Source organism: Anopheles nili, assembly GCF_943737925.1.
Source record: "Anopheles nili chromosome X unlocalized genomic scaffold, idAnoNiliSN_F5_01 X_unloc_2, whole genome shotgun sequence".
NCBI classification, from domain to species: domain Eukaryota; kingdom Metazoa; phylum Arthropoda; class Insecta; order Diptera; family Culicidae; genus Anopheles; species Anopheles nili.
Window position 1 is genome coordinate 619,817 of NW_026525478.1, and position 10,184 is coordinate 630,000.

Below are 10,184 nucleotides of genomic sequence, written 5' to 3' on the forward strand. Positions count from 1 at the left end.
ACAGGTCGAAGGAGTGGTCGGATCGTTTCGTGATGTTCTAGTGAAATGTTCCATTCGATAGGGCGCAACTTTTTGCTAAAGGCGTCCAAGACCGTCAGACACTTACTTACGGAGATATAAGACACGTGCGTGGTTGCTCGTGCCGAGCTTCAGAAATGTTGCTCCAGAGACTAAGTCCCAGAAAACCTTCCGACCCCAAAAACTCCCAGAAGGAGTCGTCGGATCGTTTCGCGATGTTCTAGTGAAATGTTCAGCTCGACGGAATGCAACTTTTACCTCAAGGGGTCCAAGACCGTCAGACGCTTAGGTACGGAGATACGGGCATGGGTCGGTTTTCCCCATACAAAATACCCCATGGAAAACTGCAAAACCCAAAAACAGGTCGAAGGAGTGGTCGGATCGTTTCGTGGTGTTCTAGTGAAATGTTCCATTCGATAAGACGCAACTTTTTGCTAAAGGTGTCCAAGACCGTCAGACCCTTACTTACGGAGATATAAGACACGTGCGTGGTTGCTCGTGCCGAGCTTCAGAAATGTTGCTCCAGAGACTAAGTCCCAGAAAACCTTCGGACCCCAAAAACTCCCAGAAGGAGTCGTCGGATCGTTTCGCGATGTTCTAGTGAAATGTTCAGCTCGACGAAATGCAACTTTTACCTAAAGGGGTCCAAGACCGTCAGACGCTTAGGTACGGAGATACGGGCATGGGTCGGTTTTCCCCATACAAAATACCCCATGGAAAACTGCAAAACCCCAAAACAGGTCGAAGGAGTGGTCGGATCGTTTCGTGGTGTTCTAGTGAAATGTTCCATTCGATAGGGCGCAACTTTTTGCTAAAGGTGTCCAAGACCGTCAGACCCTTACTTACGGAGATATAAGACACGTGCGTGGTTGCTCGTGCCGAGCTTCAGAAATGTTGCTCCAGAGACTAAGTCCCAGAAAACCTTCGGACCCCAAAAACTCCCAGAAGGAGGCGTCGGATCGTTTCGCGATGTTCTAGTGAAATGTTCAGCTCGACGGAATGCAACTTTTACCTAAAGGGGTCCAAGACCGTCAGACGCTTAGGTACGGAGATACGGGCATGGGTCGGTTTTCCCCATACAAAATACCCCATGGAAAACTGCAAAACCCCAAAACAGGTCGAAGGAGTGGTCGGATCGTTTCGTGGTGTTCTAGTGAAATGTTCCACTCGATAGGGCGCAACTTTTTGCTAAAGGTGTCCAAGACCGTCAGACCCTTACTTACGGAGATATAAGACACGTGCGTGGTTGCCCGTGCCGAGCTTCAGAAATGTTGCTCCAGAGACTAAGTCCCAGAAAACCTTCCGACCCCAAAAACTCCCAGAAGGAGGCGTCGGATCGTTTCGCGATGTTCTAGTGAAATGTTCAGCTCGACGGAATGCAACTTTTACCTAAAGGGGTCCAAGACCGTCAGACGCTTAGGTACGGAGATACGGGCATGGGTCGGTTTTCCCCATACAAAATACCCCATGGAAAACTGCAAAACCCCAAAACAGGTCGAAGGAGTGGTCGGATCGTTTCGTGGTGTTCTAGTGAAATGTTCCATTCGATAGGGCGCAACTTTTTGCTAAAGGTGTCCAAGACCGTCAGACCCTTACTTACGGAGATATAAGACACGTGCGTGGTTGCTCGTGCCGAGCTTCAGAAATGTTGCTCCAGAGACTAAGTCCCAGAAAACCTTCCGACCCCAAAAACTCCCAGAAGGAGTCGTCGGATCGTTTCGCGATGTTCTAGTGAAATGTTCAGCTCAACGGAATGCAACTTTTACCTAAAGGGGTCCAAGACCGTCAGACGCTTAGGTACGGAGATACGGGCATGGGTCGGTTTTCCCCATACAAAATACCCCATGGAAAACTGCAAAACCCCAAAACAGGTCGAAGGAGTGGTCGGATCGTTTCGTGGTGTTCTAGTGAAATGTTCCATTCGATAGGGCGCAACTTTTTGCTAAAGGTGTCCAAGACCGTCAGACCCTTACTTACGGAGATATAAGACACGTGCGTGGTTGCTCGTGCCGAGCTTCAGAAATGTTGCTCCAGAGACTAAGTCCCAGAAAACCTTCGGACCCCAAAAACTCCCAGAAGGAGTCGTCGGATCGTTTCGCGATGTTCTAGTGAAATGTTCAGCTCGACGAAATGCAACTTTTACCTAAAGGGGTCCAAGACCGTCAGACGCTTAGGTACGGAGATACGGGCATGGGTCGGTTTTCCCCATACAAAATACCCCATGGAAAACTGCAAAACCCCAAAACAGGTCGAAGGAGTGGTCGGATCGTTTTGTGGTGTTCTACTGACTTTTTAGGCTTAACGAGACACAACTTTCCGCAGAAGGGTGCAAAACTGTCAGACTCATAGTTTCGGAGATACAAGCATGGGTCATGTTTGCTCGTGCCGAGCTTCAGAATTTTCCATGGCCAAAAAGCCCTAGAATTTGACATTTCACTATTATAGGGAGGTATGGTTGTACTGAGTCGTCATAGAAAGTTTAGCCTCCTCATGTAAACTGACGATTCGATATCAGGGAGGTCGGGAGTTGTCGAAAAGAGACCCTAGGACCTAATACTAGACTCATGTAGGGGCAAGGTGTTTCGGCCCGTGGGTGACGGTTGTATGAAATTTGGGTGACGGCAACTACGACTGGTTCTGGTACCGGGAAGGTGTGTCCTGGTGTCCGGAGGCGTTTTAACGGTAGCTGGGGGGTCGGAACGGTGACCTAGGGTGCTTTTGGGTGAAATAACCTACCACCACCGATGGTCAACCAGAGGCTAGTGGTACATGGAAAACACCCTGGGAAGGTGTCCCAGGGCTCGGAGTAGTAGTAACTAGGGATGCCGCTGTCTCTAGGTCGCGGAACCACTGTGCTTGCCTGCAACACAGTCCTAGGGAGAGCGGCCGAAAGGTTCCGCACGGTGACTTGCACCCACCGGGAAAGGGGTCAAGTAGCCGAGAGGTGTCCAACCAAGGGTTAGTGGTACATGGAAAACACCCTGGGAAGGTGTCCCAGGGCTCGGAGTAGAGTGACTTGCACCCACCGGGAATCCACCGGCCCTCCACACGGGGGTCATCACGCGTGTGCGTAAGGTACCTGCAGCAGGTGCAGGTGCCTGGGTGCGTGCCATGGTGATGATGGTACCACCTAGTCGGGAGTGTGCGGGAGTCACACACCGGCTGCGCGCCACCTGTGGGAGCTTGCTCCTGCAAGGTGCCGCAAGTCGCTTAGGTAAGGCGACGCTGCACACACGTGGTGCTTTGTGCAGAAGGGTGTGCTGCTGTGGTGTGTCCTAGTGGGTGGTGTGCTTGTGCCCCAGACATGGGGTGCATGTGCGCTACTGGCTGGGGTGCACCATAGCTACCCGAATGGAGCGATAGAGAGGAGGTGAGCTTTAGCGGGTCAAGTCCATTGGGCTTGATCCGCGAAAAGCACCAAGTCCCGAAAGTCGAAGCCCGAGTTGCTATGGTGTGCGAAAAGCTGCATTTAATGTTGAAAAAAAGTACAAGTCCCAAAACTTGACTTCCCGAAAAATTTCAACTTGTTGCATAGCACCAGGCGTACACACGGAGGAGATTGTTGCGAGACGAACACGCTGTTGGAAGACAACCGAATGCACGCGGGATTGCTCACGGAGCAAGCGCAAGCACGCGAAACAGCTTGCACGGGTGATGGACCACATTGGACGAGTGACGGTTACCGGTTACCAGTGGGTTAGCCATGTTGTAACGGGCTAAGAGGCCTGTTAAGCCAGAGTGTACGGAGTTCAGATGGCTAGGTGCGCACGCAGGCATCGAGGTTTTGATTGTTTGCGCAGCGTTGTAGCACGGCAGAGAGCGCGCCGGAGCAGTTTCAGTCCAATCGGACGATGCGCGGGTGTTTTACAGAACATTGAAAGTTGTATGGAAGAAAACCCCTGGCAGTATGCAATATATGGGAAAACACGAAATACTCTCGGATGGAGGTGTCAGAGAAGTTTGGCGTATATGGACGAAAGTTAGCCACGGTGGTGTTCTAACATCGGTACCTGGGACGCAAAACCGTCGAACGCATGGTTTCGAGGCAATGTGCGAAAAACGGGCCAAAATGGTGCACGAACAAAGGGGCACGCGCTATATCTGGCAGAAGGAGAACTCTGCGAGGTGTTGTGTGTATGGACAAAAAGTAGGCATTACGGAGTTGAGCAAACGCGCCGAAGACCGCAACTCGATATCTCCAACCGGCTGGTCGGTAGAGCGATTCCCAACACCCCATAGACACCGCAATGGGTGAAATTCGGCTAAGTCCCAATATGTACCTTCAGAGGGGCATATCTCGAAAACTTCTCGTCAGATCGGGGCCAAATTCACAGAGAAGACACATGTCGAGGAGTTGTTTCGGATGAGCGATAGTGGTTTTTGGGTGAAAATGTACCCCTAAACCTTGTACAGAGAGGACCCCTTCCGTAGAGCAAAATCCTGAAGGTCGGGGTCGCGCAAGGGTCGACATGGGTCGAGGTGGACTATCATGCGAAACCACTTTTTTCGGTCCCTACGGTGCCCCTAGATGATGAAAAGTACAATCCGAGGTTGATTACGAACACTTTTGTGCACCCCCTTCCGTAGAGCAAAATCCTGAAGGTCGGGGTCGCGCAAGGGTCGACATGGGTCGAGGTGGACTATCATGCGAAACCACTTTTTTCGGTCCCTACGGTGCCCCTAGATGATGAAAAGTACAATCCGAGGTTGATTACGAACACTTTTGTGCACCCCCTTCCGTAGAGCAAAATCCTGAAGGTCGGGGTTGCGCACAAGTAGACCCCCTTCCGTAGAGCAAAATCCTGAAGGTCGGGGTCGCGCAAGGGTCGACATGGGTCGAGGTGGACTATCATGCGAAACCACTTTTTTCGGTCCCTACGGTGCCCCTAGATGATGAAAAGTACAATCCGAGGTTGATTACGAACACTTTTGTGCACCCCCTTCCGTAGAGCAAAATCCTGAAGGTCGGGGTCGCGCAAGGGTCGACATGGGTCGAGGTGGACTATCATGCGAAACCACTTTTTTCGGTCCCTACGGTGCCCCTAGATGATGAAAAGTACAATCCGAGGTTGATTACGAACACTTTTGTGCACCCCCTTCCGTAGAGCAAAATCCTGAAGGTAGGGGTTGCGCACAAGTAGACCCCCTTCCGTAGAGCAAAATCCTGAAGGTCGGGGTCGCGCAAGGGTCGACATGGGTCGAGGTGGACTATCATGCGAAACCACTTTTTTCGGTCCCTACGGTGCCCCTAGATGATGAAAAGTACAATCCGAGGTTGATTACGAACACTTTTGTGCACCCCCTTCCGTAGAGCAAAATCCTGAAGGTCGGGGTCGCGCAAGGGTCGACATGGGTCGAGGTGGACTATCATGCGAAACCACTTTTTTCGGTCCCTACGGTGCCCCTAGATGATGAAAAGTACAATCCGAGGTTGATTACGAACACTTTTGTGCACCCCCTTCCGTAGAGCAAAATCCTGAAGGTCGGGGTTGCGCACAAGTAGACCCCCTTCCGTAGAGCAAAATCCTGAAGGTCGGGGTCGCGCAAGGGTCGACATGGGTCGAGGTGGACTATCATGCGAAACCACTTTTTTCGGTCCCTACGGTGCCCCTAGATGATGAAAAGTACAATCCGAGGTTGATTACGAACACTTTTGTGCACCCCCTTCCGTAGAGCAAAATCCTGAAGGTCGGGGTTGCGCACAAGTAGACCCCCTTCCGTAGAGCAAAATCCTGAAGGTCGGGGTTGCGCACAAGTAGACCCCCTTCCGTAGAGCAAAATCCTGAAGGTCGGGGTCGCGCAAGGGTCGACATGGGTCGAGGTGGACTATCATGCGAAACCACTTTTTTCGGTCCCTACGGTGCCCCTAGATGATGAAAAGTACAATCCGAGGTTGATTACGAACACTTTTGTGCACCCCCTTCCGTAGAGCAAAATCCTGAAGGTCGGGGTCGCGCAAGGGTCGACATGGGTCGAGGTGGACTATCATGCGAAACCACTTTTTTCGGTCCCTACGGTGCCCCTAGATGATGAAAAGTACAATCCGAGGTTGATTACGAACACTTTTGTGCACCCCCTTCCGTAGAGCAAAATCCTGAAGGTCGGGGTCGCGCAAGGGTCGACATGGGTCGAGGTGGACTATCATGCGAAACCACTTTTTTCGGTCCCTACGGTGCCCCTAGATGATGAAAAGTACAATCCGAGGTTGATTACGAACACTTTTGTGCACCCCCTTCCGTAGAGCAAAATCCTGAAGGTCGGGGTTGCGCACAAGTAGACCCCCTTCCGTAGAGCAAAATCCTGAAGGTCGGGGTCGCGCAAGGGTCGACATGGGTCGAGGTGGACTATCATGCGAAACCACTTTTTTCGGTCCCTACGGTGCCCCTAGATGATGAAAAGTACAATCCGAGGTTGATTACGAACACTTTTGTGCACCCCCTTCCGTAGAGCAAAATCCTGAAGGTCGGGGTCGCGCAAGGGTCGACATGGGTCGAGGTGGACTATCATGCGAAACCACTTTTTTCGGTCCCTACGGTGCCCCTAGATGATGAAAAGTACAATCCGAGGTTGATTACGAACACTTTTGTGCACCCCCTTCCGTAGAGCAAAATCCTGAAGGTCGGGGTCGCGCAAGGGTCGACATGGGTCGAGGTGGACTATCATGCGAAACCACTTTTTTCGGTCCCTACGGTGCCCCTAGATGATGAAAAGTACAATCCGAGGTTGATTACGAACACTTTTGTGCACCCCCTTCCGTAGAGCAAAATCCTGAAGGTCGGGGTCGCGCAAGGGTCGACATGGGTCGAGGTGGACTATCATGCGAAACCACTTTTTTCGGTCCCTACGGTGCCCCTAGATGATGAAAAGTACAATCCGAGGTTGATTACGAACACTTTTGTGCACCCCCTTCCGTAGAGCAAAATCCTGAAGGTCGGGGTTGCGCACAAGTAGACCCCCTTCCGTAGAGCAAAATCCTGAAGGTCGGGGTCGCGCAAGGGTCGACATGGGTCGAGGTGGACTATCATGCGAAACCACTTTTTTCGGTCCCTACGGTGCCCCTAGATGATGAAAAGTACAATCCGAGGTTGATTACGAACACTTTTGTGCACCCCCTTCCGTAGAGCAAAATCCTGAAGGTCGGGGTTGCGCACAAGTAGACCCCCTTCCGTAGAGCAAAATCCTGAAGGTCGGGGTCGCGCAAGGGTCGACATGGGTCGAGGTGGACTATCATGCGAAACCACTTTTTTCGGTCCCTACGGTGCCCCTAGATGATGAAAAGTACAATCCGAGGTTGATTACGAACACTTTTGTGCACCCCCTTCCGTAGAGCAAAATCCTGAAGGTCGGGGTCGCGCAAGGGTCGACATGGGTCGAGGTGGACTATCATGCGAAACCACTTTTTTCGGTCCCTACGGTGCCCCTAGATGATGAAAAGTACAATCCGAGGTTGATTACGAACACTTTTGTGCACCCCCTTCCGTAGAGCAAAATCCTGAAGGTCGGGGTTGCGCACAAGTAGACCCCCTTCCGTAGAGCAAAATCCTGAAGGTCGGGGTCGCGCAAGGGTCGACATGGGTCGAGGTGGACTATCATGCGAAACCACTTTTTTCGGTCCCTACGGTGCCCCTAGATGATGAAAAGTACAATCCGAGGTTGATTACGAACACTTTTGTGCACCCCCTTCCGTAGAGCAAAATCCTGAAGGTCGGGGTCGCGCAAGGGTAGACCCCTTCCGTAGAGCAAAATCCTGAAGGTCGGGGTCGCGCAAGGGTCGACATGGGTCGAGGTGGACTATCATGCGAAACCACTTTTTTCGGTCCCTACGGTGCCCCTAGATGATGAAAAGTACAATCCGAGGTTGATTACGAACACTTTTGTGCACCCCCTTCCGTAGAGCAAAATCCTGAAGGTCGGGGTTGCGCAAGGGTCGACATGGGTCGAGGTGGACTATCATGCGAAACCACTTTTTTCGGTCCCTACGGTGCCCCTAGATGATGAAAAGTACAATCCGAGGTTGATTACGAACACTTTTGTGCACCCCCTTCCGTAGAGCAAAATCCTGAAGGTCGGGGTTGCGCAAGGGTCGACATGGGTCGAGGTGGACTATCATGCGAAACCACTTTTTTCGGTCCCTACGGTGCCCCTAGATGATGAAAAGTACAATCCGAGGTTGATTACGAACACTTTTGTGCACCCCCTTCCGTAGAGCAAAATCCTGCAGGTCGGGGTCGCGCAAGGGTCGACATGGGTCGAGGTGGACTATCATGCGAAACCACTTTTTTCGGTCCCTACGGTGCCCCTAGATGATGAAAAGTACAATCCGAGGTTGATTACGAACACTTTTGTGCACCCCCTTCCGTAGAGCAAAATCCTGAAGGTCGGGGTTGCGCACAAGTAGACCCCCTTCCGTAGAGCAAAATCCTGAAGGTCGGGGTCGCGCAAGGGTCGACATGGGTCGAGGTGGACTATCATGCGAAACCACTTTTTTCGGTCCCTACGGTGCCCCTAGATGATGAAAAGTACAATCCGAGGTTGATTACGAACACTTTTGTGCACCCCCTTCCGTAGAGCAAAATCCTGAAGGTCGGGGTTGCGCACAAGTCGACCCCCTTCCGTAGAGCAAAATCCTGAAGGTCGGGGTCGCGCAAGGGTCGACATGGGTCGAGGTGGACTATCATGCGAAACCACTTTTTTCGGTCCCTACGGTGCCCCTAGATGATGAAAAGTACAATCCGAGGTTGATTACGAACACTTTTGTGCACCCCCTTCCGTAGAGCAAAATCCTGAAGGTCGGGGTCGCGCAAGGGTCGACATGGGTCGAGGTGGACTATCATGCGAAACCACTTTTTTCGGTCCCTACGGTGCCCCTAGATGATGAAAAGTACAATCCGAGGTTGATTACGAACACTTTTGTGCACCCCCTTCCGTAGAGCAAAATCCTGAAGGTCGGGGTCGAGCAAGGGTAGACCCCTTCCGTAGAGCAAAATCCTGAAGGTCGGGGTCGCGCAAGGGTCGACATGGGTCGAGGTGGACTATCATGCGAAACCACTTTTTTCGGTCCCTACGGTGCCCCTAGATGATGAAAAGTACAATCCGAGGTTGATTACGAACACTTTTGTGCACCCCCAAAAATGGCCAAAATCCTGAAGGTCCGGGTTCTCGGGGCGGTCGAGGCCCTCGGACGTGCACGAAAAGTCGGTACCCACGCCGAGCTTCAGAATTTGGTCTCCAGAGACAAAGTCCCAACCGAAACTGGCAACCCACAAAAGTATACCAAGGAGTGGTCGGATCGAGTTACAGTGTTCGAGAGTATTGACGAGGATGGTTATACGCAACTTTTTGCTAAAGGTGTCCAAGACCGTCAGACCCTTACTTACGGAGATATAAGACACGTGCGTGGTTGCTCGTGCCGAGCTTCAGAAATGTTGCTCCAGAGACTAAGTCCCAGAAAACCTTCGGACCCCAAAAACTCCCAGAAGGAGTCGTCGGATCGTTTCGCGATGTTCTAGTGAAATGTTCAGCTCGACGGAATGCAACTTTTACCTAAAGGGGTCCAAGACCGTCAGACGCTTAGGTACGGAGATACGGGCATGGGTCGGTTTTCCCCATACAAAATACCCCATGGAAAACTGCAAAACCCCAAAACAGGTCGAAGGAGTGGTCGGATCGTTTCGTGGTGTTCAAGTGAAATGTTCCATTCGATAGGGCGCAACTTTTTGCTAAAGGTGTCCAAGACCGTCAGACCCTTACTTACGGAGATATAAGACACGTGCGTGGTTGCTCGTGCCGAGCTTCAGAAATGTTGCTCCAGAGACTAAGTCCCAGAAAACCTTCCGACCCCAAAAACTCCCAGAAGGAGTCGTCGGATCGTTTCGCGATGTTCTAGTGAAATGTTCAGCTCGACGGAATGCAACTTTTACCTAAAGGGGTCCAAGACCGTCAGACGCTTAGGTACGGAGATACGGGCATGGGTCGGTTTTCCCCATACAAAATACCCCATGGAAAACTGCAAAACCCCAAAACAGGTCGAAGGAGTGGTCGGATCGTTTCGCGATGTTCTACTGACTTTTTAGGCTCACCGAGACACAACTTTCCGCAGAAGGGTGCAAAACTGTCAGACTCATAGTTTCGGAGATACAAGCATGGGTCATGTTTGCTCGTGCCGA